Source organism: Echinops telfairi, unplaced genomic scaffold, assembly GCF_000313985.2.
Source record: "Echinops telfairi isolate 266 unplaced genomic scaffold, ASM31398v2 ScPeMD7_6;HRSCAF=24_1, whole genome shotgun sequence".
NCBI classification, from domain to species: domain Eukaryota; kingdom Metazoa; phylum Chordata; class Mammalia; order Afrosoricida; family Tenrecidae; genus Echinops; species Echinops telfairi.
The window spans coordinates 15,456,595-15,475,941 of NW_022103903.1; the positions used below are offsets into that span (position 1 = coordinate 15,456,595).

General features: G+C 36.8%; 1 pseudogene; it reads left to right on the forward strand.

Moving 5' to 3' along the window:
* The first annotated feature begins 598 nt into the window (after nt 1-598).
* Nucleotides 599-19,347, forward strand: part of LOC101652522 — a 30,783-nt pseudogene continuing 12,034 nt past the window's right edge.

The window sequence follows — 19,347 nt, forward strand, 5'->3', positions numbered from 1 at the left end:
GCTGTAATGTAGATGTGCTACTGTTCAAGATAATTTATTGCTACTATGTAGAGTTTTGTATTTTTTAATAACAATTAAAACTGAAATGATAGGCAGTATCCAATTCAATGTATCCATGGTCTGTACATTAAGAATATCGCACCATACAGCACACACATAAACCTTAGTTTTATGGCATGTCTTTACTTAATTTTAAACCCTAGTGTTACTTATCAGGGAAAAACTGTATTATATAGTTTTTAAAATTTATCATTCTAACCATCTGAAGAGTAATATTAAATGGGAAAATAACATTAAAATGTCCCCAGCAGTTTGACGCTGTAAAACAAGCAAAATGCCCTACCTTTTTCCCCTTCTTTTTTTCTTTTATTTATTTTTTAAACAAGTGAACAACTTTAACCACTGAACTACCAGGGATCCTTTAGACTTCTGGTGTATTCTGTGAAATTATGGTGGAGTACTATAAAGTGATTCAGGAGGAATTCGTGAATATTCCCACCACTTGTCTGTCAGTTTGTCATGCTGTGGTGGTTTTCCTGTTTTCGTAAAGTTGGAAACTCTGCCACTGATATTTCAAATACTAGCAGGATCACCCAAAATGAACAGGTTTCAGCGAAACTTCCAGATTGAGAACAAATTCCAAAGCAAAAATGAGCCATCCACTTGTGAGGAATTAGCCGCTGAAAGCCTTACTCATAACAGCAGAGCACTGTCATCAGTGAATACCCACGAACAGCTGCAGAACATTCAGAGACTGTGCCAGAAGATGAGCGCTTCAGATCAGAAGACTCTCTGCATTATGCAGGGTTCTCCAGAGAAACAAAACTTGGACACTTATGATCATATATATAAAAGAATTGGTTTATAGCAAGAAGGAATACAACAGCTAATTAATCAACATATTAGTACAGAGGGCTCAGTTCAACTCACTTTCGTGGAACAGTTAATATACTGAAAGTCCTTCAGCTCACACATACTGCTGGTCCAGGTCAAGGAAACAGACTGGAATCTGCCCTCAAGCAAGATGAACAGAGGCCACCCACAGGCAGCAGACATGGCATGGTAGGGTGGCAACAGCAGAAAAATTAGAACTTGGGGCTAGCAGAAGCCGGTAGCACAAGAGTTTAGAGAAGCAGGTCCCAATGGAGCCTCAAGCTCTTGCCATGCATGGCAAGGTGATTCAATCGATGCACAGCACACGATTGAGGCAAAGGACTAGCTTTGCCTCAGGTCCTTTCACCAGGGAGAAAGAAAGGAAGAAGCCAGCTTTGGAGAGCCATTTATCTCAGTCGTCCTCATCAATCTGTGACCTTATTACACTCCACACACATGTTTCTACAGGAGCCTAGTTTGCACAATAAACCTATCATGCTCTCAAAATAAGTCTGAGGAAGAGCTGCCTTCTCAAAGTACTGCCATCTATAATGACGTGGCTGATGTAATGCCTTCGGGACATTCATTTGCTGATGGGGTTCGATGAAAAGTGAGGAATAAAACAATGGAATTGTTTTAATTATTTGTAACTGGAATTTATGAAATATGAATCTAGGAAATTTGGAATTCATCAAAAATGAAATGGACTGTATAAAGACTATCCTACTCATTTATGAGCTGAATTGAACTGGTATTAGCTATTTTAAATCAGACAATCAAATAGGGAATGGCAAATGCAAGAGGAATGGGTCACATTCATCAGAAAAAAAAGGACATTTTAAGATCTACCTTGAAGCACAATGCTGTGTGTGATGGGATAGTAATAAATTGAAATGGTCAAGGATATCGATCCACAGAGGCATCTTTAAAGTGGTGAAAAGTATGGGTGTTACTGTGAGCACTAAGATATGCCTGACCCAAGCTACAGTATTTCATGCAGAACTCATATGCCCTGCACGCGCAAGTTGTACAGTGAATGAGGAAGAACAAAGAATAGAAGTAAATGTCTCGGAAATGTCTGTCTTGGAAGAAGTACAGCCAGAATGTTCCTTAGAAGCAAGGATGATGAGACTTCTTTTCACTTACTTTGAACATACTATCAGAAGACACCTGCCCTGGAAAAGGACATCATGCGTGATAAAGGAGAGGGGTGGTGAACAAGACCCTTAACCAGATGGATTGATAGCGTGGGTGCAATGATGGACTTGCACATAACAACAATTGTGAGACTGGCCCAGGACCGGTCAGTGTTTGGTTTTTTTGGACAGTAGGTGGCTAGGAGTTCAAACTGACTCAATGGTACCTAACAATAGCAACTACTGTGACTCGTCCGTTTAATAATATACTGTGCATGTTTTACATGATAATACATTCATTTATTTTCCTCTTTTGGCTTAATAATTCTACCTGACAATTGTTTATATATTTAATAAAACCACTACAAATAAATGTCTTTAAAACTATAGATAATAAGTATATATATAAACTTCCTCACTGTGCTTGGCATGATCAACATGCACTACTTTAAGTCTTTATAGAATTTTAAAATTACAACTTGAAGAAAATATAAATATGCTACTCTAGACATATATGGTCAATTTCATTGTAGCAATTTTCCTAGCAACATGAAAGCCTGCCAATACAGCATCTTTGTCTATTGATTCAACTCAGCAAGTAGCTATATTAAGACAGATGTTAAAGCCTATTAGAACTATAAATGTCAGAAGTATGTATGACTGTTATTTACAATGTTTTTGTATGCAATGTAGTTTGGACTATTTGCCAATTAATGAAGAAATAGTGAAAATGTAATACAATTTCCAACTACTAGATTCTTTCCACATTTTTCCCTCCACAGTGATAAAAAAAATATTTCCTAGCCAAAGGTTAATCCTAAATCATCAGCAGCGTGACTGTAGATCGTTCACATTCAGTGTTTCCGTTTGCAAACTATCAACTTTGAGTAGCAACAGCTCCTCCTGGAAATGAGTTACTGAATCTTACTCACCCCATTTTATTACTTGTTGGTCATGAGAAATCTGAGACATAGTGTAGGAGGACTGTACAGCTGGGCTGCTAACCACAGTTCAGCAGTTTGAAAAGACCAATGGCTCCTTCAGAGAAAGATTAGGCTTTTTGCTTTATTAAAGAACTGTTATTGTTGTTCTTGTTCTTGTTAGGTACCACTGAACCTGTATGAGCCTTCAGTATGGTTGACAACTAACTAAATGTAAGGAGGACTAAAATCCTCAAAACTTTACATATTGGCAACATAATAAATGGAAAATAGTTGAAGTTGTCAATGATTTTGTCTTACTTGTATCACCATCAATGCTCATGGAAGCAGCAGTCAGGTGATCAAGAGATGTACTGCATTTGATAAGTTTGCTGCACAAGACCTCTTTAGATTTAAATTTTTGCATTTCAAAATTTCAGTATTTTATTTCTTACTTAAAGATTTTCACATTTGTTATATAACCTTCCTTGGTCCTTCCTTCCCCTCCCCCTGCCCACCCTTGATACTGCTAGATATAGCTTTAGATGATATATAGATATAGATATATGATATAAATATATAATCTTCACTTTTTTATTTTTATTATTCTTATGTTATTATTTTTAAAGATTTTAACTCTTTCATCTTCTATTCAATTTAAGACTTTAACCATATTCATGTGCCTTTTTTTTTTAATCAATTTATTGGGGCTCATACAATTCGTCACAATACATAGATCAATTGTGTAAAGCACATCTATACAGTGCCTTTTGATTTAGATGTTTCTAGCATGAACTTTTGTTTTAGTATAACTCTTCTGTGGCTTGTAATGATTTACTTCATTTCTGAATTTTCTAAAGTTTATACATTTTTTTCATTTTTTATGCCACTTATCTAATGTCTTTGGTCATCTTTTGAAATAGGTTGTAGTTGACACAAATTGTGAGAACTTTTGGGAGGGTGGGGGTAAACTTCATTATTGTTAAAAATGGTATCTTTAGTTTCCTTTTTTTTATTTTACATGAAGATTTTGTATTCCTAATTTGTCATATGCAATTAATTTTCTAACTTTTAGGAAATTTACTACACAATAGCTTTTATAACTTCACAAATTCCCTTTATCTGTTGAATTCATATAGTGTTTAAATATATGGTCGATTGCTCCTTGAGTCTGGGGAATTGGTCTTCTTACTTGGCTTTTTCTGAATCTTCTTTGCAGTTAGTCTCTTGTCCTTGTCTTCATCAACTTAATTTTCATTATCAGGAATATCTTTATGGTGTGGGGTTCAACCCTAAAACAGCCAAGAAACTACTTTCAAGAGCTCAAAGTGGTTACACTGCCCCACCTTCTGCAGACCTTACAAGGAGCTTTGGACACTCAACTATTACTAGATTAAGATGGTAAGGCACACTGCATGTTAGTTCCTGTTGCTGATCTGTGGTGTCACGCAGTCCTGTAGATAACGGTAGATACAGACAGAAGTGTGCTGCTGCTAAATTTCTCATGTGCATTACTGCTTTCCTATATTTTGACATTAATAATAAGATGATAAATTCTTGCATTTTTGGTGTTTGTTCCAACCTGTTTGCCTTTTGGGGTTCATGATACTGTTGTCCTAGTTTGGCCTTGATTATTTTCAAGTTGACTATTAGTTTCTCACTTATTTTTGGTTTTTGTTTATTGTTTGTATGTGCATGGATGAGTGTATGCAGATATGTTTCTTCCAGGAAATCAATGACCTATGCTGCCATTGTCATCTTACCTAATATACTTGCTTTTGTTTTTGCTTTGTTTTTAATGTTGGGCCAAAGTTTTATTTTTAAATAATTAGAAAAATGGGAATGAAGACATTCTAGATGAAATTGTAGGTAATTATAGACTATGTAAATTTCATAATGTCCTTATATCATAAAAATATACAATCAGATTTACCAGAATTTTAATTAATTTTAAGCTTTGTGATGTTTCCCTCTTCTCTTTTTCTTCTTATAATGAATCTGATAACTCATTAAGAGCCATCATTTGGCATGTTTGTTTGTTGTTTTTTATAATACACTTAGAACTTAATTGAATAAATCTAATATGTTTTGTTTAGTTTGAATACTAAACATTTTTATTGGAAGCTTGAGATGAATATTGGGCATTTTTGTTCCTCTTCTCTTTTTCTTTATGCAAACCTTACTTTACAAACTTTGATTTAAATCTGTTTTCTCTTTATCTAAAAAGTGAAATACTTCAGTTAGAATACTTACTTTTCTATTTCTTTCATCTATTAAATGATGCTAACATTCTCTATTTCTTAACGTTTCTCTCCATTGCTGCATAAAGTAAAGGAATTCCCTTGAAAGACACAGTCCTTCTTTAGATAGTGTTGGAGATGTAAGGAGAAGTAATGGTATCTATGTGGATAATCATGAGCAGATTGTAATCCATGAAAAGTGAATCCTTCCATAATTATCTATTACACATCCCCACAACTGATTACGATTCATCAATTTATCATTGCACGGTTGTTAAAACCATTGGATTGCAGCTAGTGTGCCTTTTCAATTACTTTTCTAAATGGTTTGTGCAAATTTTACGTTTTAAAGAAGGCTCCACCTGTGTGTAATAAAAATGTTATCATAATTTATCTCCACTGCTGTGGGTAATTTTATTTACTCAGGGATTAACTCGCTTTAGCATCCTTTAATTTTATAATTATGTAAATAATTTCACAATTTTTTTCTAGAACCCATTCTAAAGGTTGTAAACATAAACTTATTAGAACATAGATCTTTGACCTGTTACGGCAGTGACCAGTCACAGTGCTGGGTGCTCCGTGCCCGACTGGGTGGGCTCCCCGGAAGCCCCGCTGCAATCTAGCCTTCTTTTGCAATACTTGGTTGGTGACAAGCATCAGCCCCGGCGCCTGGAGCTTGGGAGCTTAGGCTGGATGCTGAGTCAGGCCAAGAGTGAGGAGCGGAAGATGGTTGAGACGGCCATGGAAAGGGGCGCCTTCAGGGTGGTGCTGGCCTGCTGGGAGGCTACGTCTTGGGAGGTGCCTTTGGGGTGTTCGCTGCTGGTATTGACACCAACGTGGGCTTTGGTCCCTACTGAATACCTACCACGAGAGAAGTTCTTAAAGACTTGGGGCAGAGAGGAATGTCCTAGGCCGAAAACTTCGCCATTGTGGGCGCCATGCTTTCTTGCACCGAGTGTTTGGTGGAATCTTACCAAGGCAAGGCAGATTGGAAGAATAGCGTCATCGGTGGCTGCATCACAGGCGGAGCCATCCGTTTCAGAGCGGCCTTAAAGGCCAGGGCCATGGTGTGGAGGGTTTGCTCCTTTCTCGGCTGCCATTGATTATTACCTGCGGCGAGAGAGCTTCTCTAGGCCGGGGAAGCAACTGAGCTGGGTGAGGACGACTTCCCGCACCACACCAGGGCCACTTGTTGTGCCATCTTTGTTTTAAAATATATATAGGTATATTTATATTATCATTTTAAAAAATAAAGAACATAGATCTTTGGTTTTAGAGCAGGTACACACAACTGTTGGTGTCTTCGTGGCTCAGTTGTGAAAGAATAATCATATTTTAAATAGAGGATTTTTCTGGTCCTGGTATACATTGTCATTACTTGAAAATTATTAAATCCATTTTGGACCTCACCCAATGTATTTTTTTAAAAACTAAATGCAAACTAATATTCTAAGGTCACAATAATTTTATTTTAGAAGAAACTAGAATATGATAAAGTCTTATTTATGAATATAAAAATGTTTACTATGGAGCTAGAAATAGAGAATCTAGTCAACTACCTGCATATGATGCTTTGTTCTGTTTATTTTTTTATTGGTTACATAGCTTTGGCTTTTAACTATCATTTTCTTTTGCATTGACATTTTTTCCCATGCTGAAGATTACCTATTCATACATTTATACCACCACTTTCTTCACAGTTTTTCTTACTATGGTGAATTTCATGTTGTTGGAATGTATGGTCTCTTATATGTTTATATAGAAGTTTAAGAAAATTAAAATTCATGAGAGACCAAACATAATCTAGAACATCCCACCTGAATTTAGAGAACATCTCAAGAACCAAAAACTCAAACTCACTGTCTCTGAGTTGATACTGACTCATAGTGACCCTATAGGACAGGGTTGAACTTCCCCGGCTAGTTTCCAAGAGTGTAACTCTTTACAGGAGTGGAAACCCTGCCTTGTCCTGTGGAGAAGCAGGTGATTTTGAACTGCTAACCTTATGGATGGTAGCCCAATGCGTAACTACTAAGCAACCAGGCCTCCAGATCTCAAGAACAGACCTGATACATTGTACACTAATGACTGAAGACCTGTGGAACTCTGGTATTACATCACAAAAATCATACATGAAGAAAGCAAAGGTCATTGAAACTTTGTCACCAATATTTCAAATACTAATAGGGTCATCCAAGGTGAATAGGTTTCTGTGGAACTTTCAGAATAAAAACAGACTAGAAAGAAGAAAAGGTGGTTTATTTCTGATGGATTAGCCACTGAAAATTTATGAATAACATTGTCAGATATAGTACCAAAAATGAGTCCCAGAGTTTGGAAGGCCTTCAAAACCCTAGGGGTAAGCTAAGTCCTCAAAGTAGAGTCAGCCATAATGAAGTGGGTGAAATAAAGCTTTAGCGATCTTCATTTTTTGTTAAGGTATGATCCAAAATGAGAATCAATAGCTTGAGAAAGTCAATGAATAATATTAATATGAAGTGTACATGATATGAATTTAAGAAAATTGGAAAGCATCAAAAATTAAATGAAAATGCTATAAATAATCAATATGCTAGGTATTTGTGAACTGAAATGGGAAGGTGTTCATCATTTTCAAATAGAGAATCCTATGTTTTACTATGCTGGTAATAAAAGTTCAGGAGGAATAGAGTGGCATTCATTGTCAAAAAGAACATTTCAAAATCTATTTTGAAGTACAGTGCTCTCTGTGATAGGATAATAGTTATATATCTACAAGAAAGTTAAGTTAGCACAACTACTATTCAAATTTAAAAAAACAAACAATCAAAATCAAGGCTGAAGTGATCAAGACCTTGGAGAAATCAACCAAATTTTTTGCATCTAAAATTGATCAAACATGTGATCAGAATGCACTGACAGTTATTGGAGATTGTGAAGGGAAAATTTGAAACAAAGAGGAAGCAATAGTATTTGGCAAATACAGCCTTGGTGATAGAATGACACTAGAAATCCCATGACAGAATTCTTCCAGTCCAATGATTTCTTCATTACAAATATCTCTTTTTCAATAATTTAAATGGAAAATATATGTGGACTTCACCAGGTAGAATACACAACAATAAAAGTGACTGTATCTAAGTGAAGTTTCAGTGGAGAAATCCAATATCTTCAGTCAATACAAGACCAAGGGCCAACTGTAGAATATACCATAAATTGCTCATATGCGAGTTCCTATTGAAACTTAAGAAAATCACACAATTTCATGAGATCCAATACACAATGTTAAACATATCTCACCTGAATTTGGAGAAAATTTCAAGATTTGTTCTGATGAATTAAACACTAGTAACAGAAGACTCGAAGAGCTACGGATGACATTAAGGACATCATATATGAAGAAACAAAATGTCTTTTAAAAGACAGGAAAGAAATAAAAGATCAAATGGATGTCAGAAGAGACCCTGCAACTTGCTCTTAATCAGAGTGACTAAGGCAAAGGGAAGGCATAATGAAGTCGGTCAAAGAGCTGAGCAGAAACGTTCAGCGCTATGTAATGAAATGGGAAATATGTATGGAGTTGGGAAACTAAAAAGAAAGCACTCAGCAGATCTCAAACAGATAGAACTTAAGAAAAAATGCAACCATCTCGTTGCCACGTGGAAATATCTATACACCTACACCCACGGGCAAAATACTGAATGATACAGGATGAATCAATTAAAAGGAGGGAATACATAGACTCACTGTACCATAAAGAAATGGTTGATTTTCTACCATTGTAAGAGGTAGCATCCTTAAGAACTAATGACGTAAAAGGAATCAGTCCAAGCTGCACTGAAGGCATTAGGGGAAAACTATTTAGGAATTCATGCATAACCAACAGATTTATTTCAACACTGGAAGTACTCACTCACCCATGGCAAGAAATTTGGAAGAGAGTCACCTGCCCAATTGACTGGGAAAACAAATCTATATTTGTACTCCTTCCAAAGAAAGATGACCCAACAGAATGCGCAACTTATAGAATAATATTATTGATATCATATCCAAGTAAAATTTTGTTGAAAATAAATCAAAAACTGCTATAGCAGTACAGACAGGGAGCTGCCAGAAAGTCAAGCTGGATTCAGAAGCACATGCTGTATGAGTGAGATCATTACTGTTGTTAAATGGATCTTGGCTGACAGAAGAGAATCACGGTAAGATGTAAACTTGGGTTTTATTGACTGCAAAGGTATTCTACTGTGTGGATAATAACAAAGAATGTGTAACAGTATGCAGAGTTATAATTCCAGAACAATGATTATTCTCATAAGGAATATGTACTCGACCAAAAGGCAATTATTTAAAAATAACAAAGACTAATGAGTTTTAAAATCAGCAAAGTATGTGTCAGCATTGTATTCTTTCCCCACATTTATTAAACCTGTATGCTGAATAAATAATCTGATTATCTGGAATATACAAAGAAGAATTTGGCATCAGGATTAGACAAAGGCTTATTAAGATCCTGTGACTTGCTGACGACACTAGTTTGCTTCCTGAGATCAAGGAGGAGTTGAAGAACCTGATGGTGAAGGTCAAGGACTGCAACTTTCAGTATGAATTGCAGCTCGATGCCAAAAATGAAATTCCAGGAGTGTACCTATCTACCCAGGTCCATGCAGAATCCTTTTTCTCCACAGGAACATCCATCTACCTGGGATCACCACACATCCAGGATTACCACCCATTGTGCACCAGTGTGTCTGTGTGAAAATGGTTAATCTTTCAATCTCCCTTTTTAACATTATTCATATCCATTAAATTGAAGAGAGGTGGAATGAGAGAGATGAAGGACTTGAGGTTGAGAAGGGAATCACTCTTTGATTAAAAACACATTTTCTTACTGGCTGTAAGGCGATTTACGTAATTTTCAACAGTTGTTATAAGTTGCAAATGGTGGGGAATTATAGAGTTGATAAGTGAGGAGTAGATCTCTACCAGACACGCTGTCACCTGAAAGTCACAGCAGAGCTGCCAGGGCTTCCTTCGGAAACTGGCTACACTTTCACCCAAGTGACCTCTGGGAAGAACATGCCATTGTCCTTAATTCAGTATATATGTGCAATCAAACACCCAGTGTATGATAGGAAGACTGGGAAAGATAAGGTTTTAAATTTCTGCCATTGATATAAGCTTTGAACCCCTCGTACATATATGAGAATCCTCAGATATAGGGAGGAAATTTAGATCCTGGTAAACTCAGAAGAAAAAAACATCCAAAAAATATCTTTTTTTTTTGTTTTTTTCAGATTTTTCACAGTTGTTTTTGTGTGCAATTTTCTTCGTGTGGATCCTAAAGATTCTGATGGAATAGAAAAAAAGCTTTGCTTACCATTTAACATCTAAACAGAGCCAAGTAATTTTGTTCAGTATTTCTAACTCTTTCTTTCTGTCTAAGAATAAAACCAAAAGGTTATCAGACCCTGAGTTCCATTATCCCTCTTTTGACTTCTTTTTAGGAGAAATAGGAAGCTTTGCCCTAGTGACAGTAGTCTATTCATGAAATAATGACATTGATTGTGACAGATTAATCATCAATCAATGTACCTTTAACCATAGAAAGGAAATGCACTGATCTTTCAAGTGTGTATCCTAAGCTTGGCCTAAGGGATAAAGTGGATTAGTTATTTGATTTGGGTTTTGTTTGTCAAGTTGAAAACCAAAAAATTTCTTTGATTTTGCCTTTTGTATTCTTGCTGCTTTCTAGACTCCTGTTTCTGGCAAAAGGTCAAATAGCTTAGCGGAAAGAGCTCTTGAATATTGTTTTTCTGCCCTGGCCTGTGTATGTAAGTCTGCTATGGTTCAAATCCAGTCCAATGAGGATTTGAAATAACTCCTCTTTTCCCTGGTTCATAATCAAACTCTGTCAAAAAGCCTCAAAAATTTGTGAAAATGGAATAGAGGATTTACTCAGTCATAAAGTCCTTCAATTTAATTCATAATTGCATGTCATCTTCCATTGTCACCATCATTATTTACTACTGGGAATTTCACTGTTAGGGATAGATATATGAGAGATTGTCTAAAAATTCATGGTAAAATGAAATTAAAAGATAAGGGCATCTTTCTATGAATTTTTGAGGACCCTTGTATGCTCAACAAAAATGCAGGAATAAATGAGCTTTGCATGAAAGGTATGCAAAAGCTATACTCAGAAAAATAATACTAATAATAGCCTAAACTCATATCATTAGGAATGGTCTGGATAATGCCAGAATATCTGGTCATCAGCCCATTCTGCTGTTTGAACTTACCTCAGTGGACTTATGTTTTACTTGACCTTTTGTGCATGGCTAACTTCATTCAGCATAATATCTGCTAGCTCCTTCTACAAAAGGAAGTGTTTCATCACTATTGTATTAGGAATGTTTAGTATTCCATTGTGTGTATATGCCAGAGTTTTTTATTCAATTCATTAATTGATGGAAATTTAGGCTGTTTCCAGTTTTGCAATAGTGAACTGTGCAGCGATGAACATTGGAGAACAGATGACTGGTCTTGTCTGTTTCTTAATTCGTCTCAGTATATGCCCAGTAGTGGAATTGCTAAATTGTAAGGTACCTCAATTTCCAACTGATTTAAGTATCACCAAATCACTTTCCACAGTGGCTGTACATATCTACAAGACCACCAGCAGTGAATGAGAGTTCTAATGTCACCACACACCCTCCAACATTTGTTGCTTCTTGTTTTTTATCATTGTGGGTGGTAGGTGGTATCTCATAGTTGTTTTAATGGGCATTTCCCAGATGGCCAACAATTGTGAACATTTTCTCTTGTGTTTATTTGTCATTGGGGTTTCCTCCTTTGTGACTCTTCTGTTCAAGTCTTTTGCCCACCTCTTCAGTGGGTTATTCATTTTTTTTCTTGTTGTCGTCTTGGAGGATTCCATACTTTAGTAATAAGCCCTTTATCTGATAAGTCATTGCTAAATATCTTTTCCCAATCTGTGGTCTCTTTTATTACTCTTGCTGAAGTCCATCAATGTGCATAAGTGTTTCATTTTTATTATGTCCCACCTGTCTATTATGTCTTCCTCAGGGAGTATAACCTCCCTTAATTCTGACAGCCCATGTATTCCCTGTGCTAAGGTTCTTAGCTCTGTCCCAATTTTTTCACTGATGCTCCTGATAGTTTGGGGTTTTACCTCGAGGTCCAAGATCCACCTTGAATTATTCTTGTGTATGTAATGAAGTAAGGATTGTAGCTCATTCTTCTGTGAGTGGATAACCACCTTTTCCAGCACCATTTGTTAAACAGGGCACAAATTCCCTATTTGATAATTTTTTGGCCCTTAATCAAAGATCAGTTGTCTGTATGCTGCTGTTTTTATTTCTGGATTTTCTATTCTTATCCATTGTTTCAAATATCTATCATTATATAAGCACCATGCCGTTTTGACAACTGTTTTAATGTCCAATAATGCAAGCCCACCCATTTTATTCTTCTTCTTGGGTTCTCTGTCAATTTTGGGCTTCTTCTGTTTCCATATGAAGTTGGTAATCACTTTTTCCATTTCTTTGAAAAAAAGATGCTGGCATTTGTATTGGGATTGCATTGAACTTAAATAGTGCCTTAGGTAAAATAGACATCTTTACAAAATTGAGTCTCTTGAACCATGAGCATGGAATATTCTTCCATTTGTGAGGGTCCCTTTTGGTCTTGTCATAATGTTCTCTAGTTTTCTTTGTACAGATCTTTTGTTTTGGGGTTGTTGTTTTTTTTAGTTAGGTATATCCCTAGATATTTCACTTTATACTTAGAGGAATTTTTGCATGGTAAACCATCCCTGCATCCCTGGAATGAATCCCACTTTATCATGATAGATTATTCTTTTATACACTTTGTATTTTGTTGGTAAAAAATATTGTAAGGATTTTTGCTTTGATATTCATTAGAGATATCAAGCTGTTATACATTCTCTATTCTTTTGGGATCTTTGCCCGGTTTTGGTATTAGTGCTATACTAGCTTCATAGGATGTGTTTGGGTGTTTACTGATCTTTTCTATGTTCTGGAAGAACCTGTACAGAATTAGTGTCAGCTCTTCCCTGAATGATTGGTAGAATTCTCCCGTGTCGCCCTCTGAGTCAGGCCTTTTTTTTGTTGGTAGTTATTTTATAATTTTATCTATTTCTTCTTTTGGTATGAGTCTGTTCAAGTTCTTGACATCTATATGAGGTAATCTTGGGGGTGGGGTGGCTATTGTTCCAGGTATTTATCCTTGTCTTCCAAGTTGTTGTTATAATTAGAGTACAGTCCTTCATAGTACTGTGCAATAAGTCTTTTATTTTCCTTAGGGTCTGTTGTAATCCCGTTTCATCCCTCATCCAGGATATTAATGTCTGATCTTTCCTATCTTTTGTTAGGTTCACCAAGGACGTATTGATTCTGTTTTTCCTTTTGAAGAACCAGCTTTTTGCTGTGTGGATGTTCTCCATCATTTTTTTTTTTTGCTTTCACACTTATTAATCTCCACGCTGGATTTTAGAATTTGTTTTCTTTTGCTATTAGAGGGATTATTGTGTTGACTCAGTTCCAATTGCTGAAGGTTTGGGACTAGGCTGTTGACCTTAAGCCTCTCTTCCTTCTTCATATATGCATTTATTATTAATCAGGATCCTCTGATGACTGCCTTGGTGTATTCTTCTTGGGGTTCAGGCTAATTGGTGTCCTCTCGGCTTCCTGGAAGATTGTCTGGTTCTCCTTCATCAAGTTGGGGAAGGTTTTTTCCAGGAATTCTCTCACAATCTTGGTTGTTGATTTTTTCATTATGTCTAGCTCCACTATCTCAATTACTCAAGTATTGTTCCTCTTCATTGCATCCCTCTTTATCCACAGGTTTGCTTCAGCTTCTTTGATTATTTTGTTTGTTTATCTTTCACATTTGTTGAATTGTGCTTGACTACCTTTAAGGTCGGTGATAGGATTTTCTGCTTCTTCCAGCCTGTTGGTAATGTCTTTTATTGTTCTCTTCGCTACTGCTTTCTCCTCTCTTAACTCTTGTATTTCATTTCATAAAGTAGACTCTATTTTATCTTTTTATCCTTCTTTTCTACCGATTCCCTCATATCATGAATAACACTAAGCAGCATTCTGAGGAATTATTCTTATGGTAGGTCAAAGTTTACCTCTTCTATATACATCTATAAGTTCAGGTCCTCTTCAGACATTGTGGTTTGTTTCTCTTGCTTTCTTGTAGTGACTGCTGGTGTATATAGTAGTTTATGTGGCATTTTGGTGTTGTTGGGGCTGGTTATTATGTGTGGAGCATGCATCACAGTGGACAGGGATAACCAGGTTGATGTGGTGTGGGTTGGGGTGGCCAGGGCCTCAAACAGTGAAGTGGTTTGCTGCATGAACCACTGGCTGCACTGTGTGCTCAGCTCAGGTTTCACTGGCTGAAGGCTGCCAGCCGCTGACTTCAGGCTGCACAAGCAGTGCAAGTAGAGGGGCAGGACCAGTCACTATCATGAGCTCTTGGCAGCACCAGTACCTTGGATTGCATGAGCTGGGCCAGTCAGGTCCACAGGCCACTCAGGTTCTACAGGCAGTGCAGGAGATGGGAGTAAGTGGAGTACGCAGTAGCCATGATCTCTGGAAAATGGTGGCAGGCTGCCAGCAGCAAGGGCAGCAGACAGGCTGCAGGTGGTGAACGGTGGCAGGCAGGCCCTGTACTCTGTGAGAAGCAGTGGGCAGATCTATAGACCACGACCAGGTGGTGAGGGGCTGAGGGATGTTGATTGAAGGGAGGAAGGATGGAAGTTGTGGCCCTAATGAGGGTGGCAGGTGGGCCTCCAATGGTGAGCCGTGGCAGGTGGGGCATGCCAATGTGGCCTGGGCACCATGTCACACACTGTAGCAGCTCTGTAGCATGTGTAGGAGGACAAGGCACATTAATGCCACAGGGAACTTTGGCCCATGTGATGGAGCAGACCTCTGAGTTATTGTGAGGTCCGACTGCACGTCCTGGATCTCCCTCTCAGCCTCACCTCCCCAAAACCAGCAATCACCCACAGAGCCCCAAATGCAGGTACCTCTACCTGGCCACCATTTCCTCTAATCTCACCATTTGATTTTTTGGCTTCTACTTCCAAGAGAATTGATTGTAGATCCATACAAAATGAATTTCTTGACTTTCATCTTTTTATCATGATGTTACCTATGGGTCCATTGAGAGGATTTTGGTTTTCTTGACACTGAGTTGTAATCCACACTGGAGGCTGCAATCCTTGCTCTTCATCAGTAAGGGCTTATAGTCCTCTTTACTTTCAGAAAGTTGGGTTGTATCATCTGAATAATCACAGTTTGTTAATAAGCCTTTCTGTAACTCCAGGAGTTTGTTCTTTTTCATGTTGTCCTACACACGTTGTTTAAGTATGGGGAAATTATATAAATCTGATGCACATATTGTATGATTTTCCTTCCTTCTGTTCCAGCAACTGTCTCTTGGTATATGTACATTTTCCACATGAGCATAGTGAAATATTCTGGAATTCCAATTCCTCAGAATGTTATCAATAAGGTGTTATGATCCACACTATGTTTGCATAGTCTATAAAACACAAGTAAACATCTTGCTGGTATTCTTTGCTTTCAGCCAGTATTCTTCTGTCAGCAATGATTTTCCTCTGACCACACCTTCCACTGAATTCAGCTGGGATTTCTGGCAGCTCTCTGTCAAAATAGTACTAAAATTACTGTTGAATGATCTTCATCAAATTTTACTTCTATGTGATATTGATGATATTCAATAATTTTCACATTGTGTGGGGGCAGGTTTCTTTGAAAATAGCTATAAATATGGATCTTTTCCAATCAGTTAGCCAGGTAGCTGTTTCCAGATTTCTTAACATATTCAGTACTTCAAGCTTCATCAAGTTGAAACCATTTCTTTTGGTATTGTGTTAATATCTGGAGCCTTGTTTTTGGCTAATGTCCTTAGTGCAGGTTGTACTTCTTTCATCAGTATAATTGGATCTCAATCAGATGCTACCTCTTGAAATGGTGGAATGTCAACTAGTTCCTTTAGCTACAGTGGCTTTGTGTTTTTCTTCCACATTATTTTGCTGCTTCCTACACTGTTCATTGTAGTCCCGGTCTTTACATATTTAATTATAATATTTTGCATTTTTGAGCTGCCCTTTGAAATTGTATGTTAAGTTTTTTCACTTCGTTTTTTCCAGTTGTTTTAGCTGCTGTATGAAAAGAGGGAGTTTCAGAATTTCTTCTGACATCCACTTCAAAATTTTCTCTCATTTCTGTCATTTCAATGACCTTTACTTCCTTCATAAATGACATTCTTGATGTCATCACATTTGTCAAGTCTTCTGTCATTAGTGTTTAGTGAGTCAAATTTATACTTGACATTTTTCTGGAGATTCAGGTGGAATATGCTCAAGGTCCTATTTTAATTTTTATGGACTGATTTTAATTTTGAACTCCAACTTGAACACATATATGAACAATTGACAGTCTGTTTCACAGTTATCATCTGGCTTTTGCTTGGCTGAAGATAATTGAGCTTTTCTATTGTCTCTTCCCACAAATGTAGTCAATTTGAATCCTGTGTATTCCATTTGGAGAGGTCCACATACATAGTTGCTCTTTATGTTGTTGAACAAATGGGATATGCAATGTGGAAGTAATTAGTCATGCAAATTTCTATCATGTGATCTCCAGTTCTATCACCAAGGCCATATTTTCCAACTACTATCCTTGCTTGTTTCCAAATGTCACATTCCAACCTCCAATAATCATCAATAGATCCTGATTTCTCATTTAATCAATTTCACTCTAAAGAAGTTCAGAAAATTATCCAATTTCTTCATCACTAACTTTAGAGGTTGGTGTGTAGATTTGAAAAAAAATAGTTGTATTAACTGGGTTTCCTTGTAGACATAAAGGCATTATGTTATAAAAAGCAGCATTGCTCTCCATTAGAGATCTTCATGTGTTCTTTTTGTCAATAAGTTTCACTCCTTTTTTCTTAAGTTTTTTGTTCCCTGTATAGGAAAACATAAGGTTGTCTGATTTAAAATGGCTAATACCAGTTCATTTCAGCTCATTCATGCAAAGAGTGCTGATCCTTACATGCTCCATTTAATTTCTGAAGACTTTCAATTTTCCTAGATTTAAACTTTGTACACTCCATGTTTCAATTAATTAATAGTGGTGGTTTTCAGCAATTTATTTTAATTGTAAGTCATGTCAATCAGCAAATAATCAACACTACTTTGCTTAGGCAACTTTTCCTAAGATGTATTTTGAATGCGTTCTGATGTGAGGGGCTTAGCTTTGGCACTGTATCTGACAATATTCTGTTGCTATTTATATGATTTTCAGTGGATAATTGGACAGCCTATGCCTTCTTCATACTCTGTTCTTAGTCTGAAAGCTCTAACAATAGTTCACATTGTTGAGCCTATTGGTATTTGAAATACCAGTGACATAACTTCCAGCAGCATGGCAATATGCAAGTCACCACAGTATGGAAAACAGACGGTGAGAGGTAATCAATAGGATGACTTCTTTAAAATCTTAAAATAACAAAATTCATCTAGGTTAATAGATAACAATGATATTAGTTACTTTTGGTAAATAATAGTAGCTGGTTGATCCATGTGTTAGTCTGGGTTGACAAGGGAAGCAAATTCAGAGACACTCATATGTGTATAAGAAAGAGTTTTATATAAAAGAGCAATTTTATATTGAGAAGACATCCCAACCCAGTCCAGATCAAGTCTATAAGTCTGATATTACCCTATATCAATCTATAAATTCCTCTTTAGACTCACGCAACACATGCAATGACACTGAAAGCAGGAAGATCACAGGCCAGTGGGTGAAAAATCTTTTGGATCCAGTGACAGTGGAAACATCTCAGTGTTCGCAAGGGTCTCCACGTGGCTACTCCACCTCCAGCTCTAGTGCAGCTCCGTGTGTCTTGTCAGCAGCAATGTCTCACAAGGAGTGAGTGTGTGTCCCAACTCCAGTGAGCTATATATCTCCTTAGCGCCTCCAAATGAGTTCATCAAGTTGTGACCTGATTGATAGGCCAAAGTATACCCCTTCACTCTTAATAGTCTCAAGTTGGCAACAGATCATGTAACTACTGCAATCTATAGTTACAGGAAATATGATAGTTGTTATTTATTGATATTTATTAATTTTGGTTTTATTTTCATGGGTCAGTTCGTCCTCTTTTATGTCAAACAACCTTATTTTGTGTTTTTTAGATGTATGTTACATTTGTACATAAGTAAATATTAAATATATAATTCACTAAATTATAAAGTATTAATATTTAAAAAACAGTTTTGACATATATTTCACATATAATACTATTCAGTACTTCAGTCATATTAATAAAAACTATGTGATTATCTCCATAATCAGTTTTAGAATGCTTATTTTTCTCTTGTACTCTTTGTCATGACCTCCCATCTATTCCCAAACTCACCACCATAACCCCCTAGAAACCATTAATGCAGTCACAGTCTACCCATCCTGGATTTCATAGAAAAAAAGAAGATAAAATGCAGAAGAAAATTTTTAAATCTCTCCACCACACTCTGCTTGGTATTAAGGCAATTCACATATGTGGTCTGTGGTCAGAGGGAATTCACTGGAGGCTTAAACCCTGCAAATGGTTTTTAGATCCCAGGGCCAACCATAGCTTGTAATCCAGGTATTCAAAATGTATGTTCTGATACCATTCCCTTCTTCAGGTTTGGATTTTATCATTCACATCCTTGTGTAATATAGGCTTGTGTGCTGCTTCTGTGTGGGTCCACCTGTTGCCTCATTCAAATGGCTGCTTGTATGAAGACAAGCCGTTAAAACCTGAGATGCTATTCATTCTCTCAGTCAGGCACCAACTACACTTTGCTATGACACTCATATCTTCAGTGATCTTTTCATTAGGGCGAGCATCAAGTAGGGCCATGTAATAAGAATAACTTGTTCTCAGCTTGGAGCTAGAATTGTGAGCCCCAAATCCAAACATATAGCTACATAAATCAGTAATATAGATACATTTTAATATTTCTCTTATTCTCAAAGATTGGTATTATTCATTGTTTCAGAAAATCTGAGTTTCAAATTTATCTTAAAGAGACTTACTATTGATTCTCATTGCTCTGAGTCC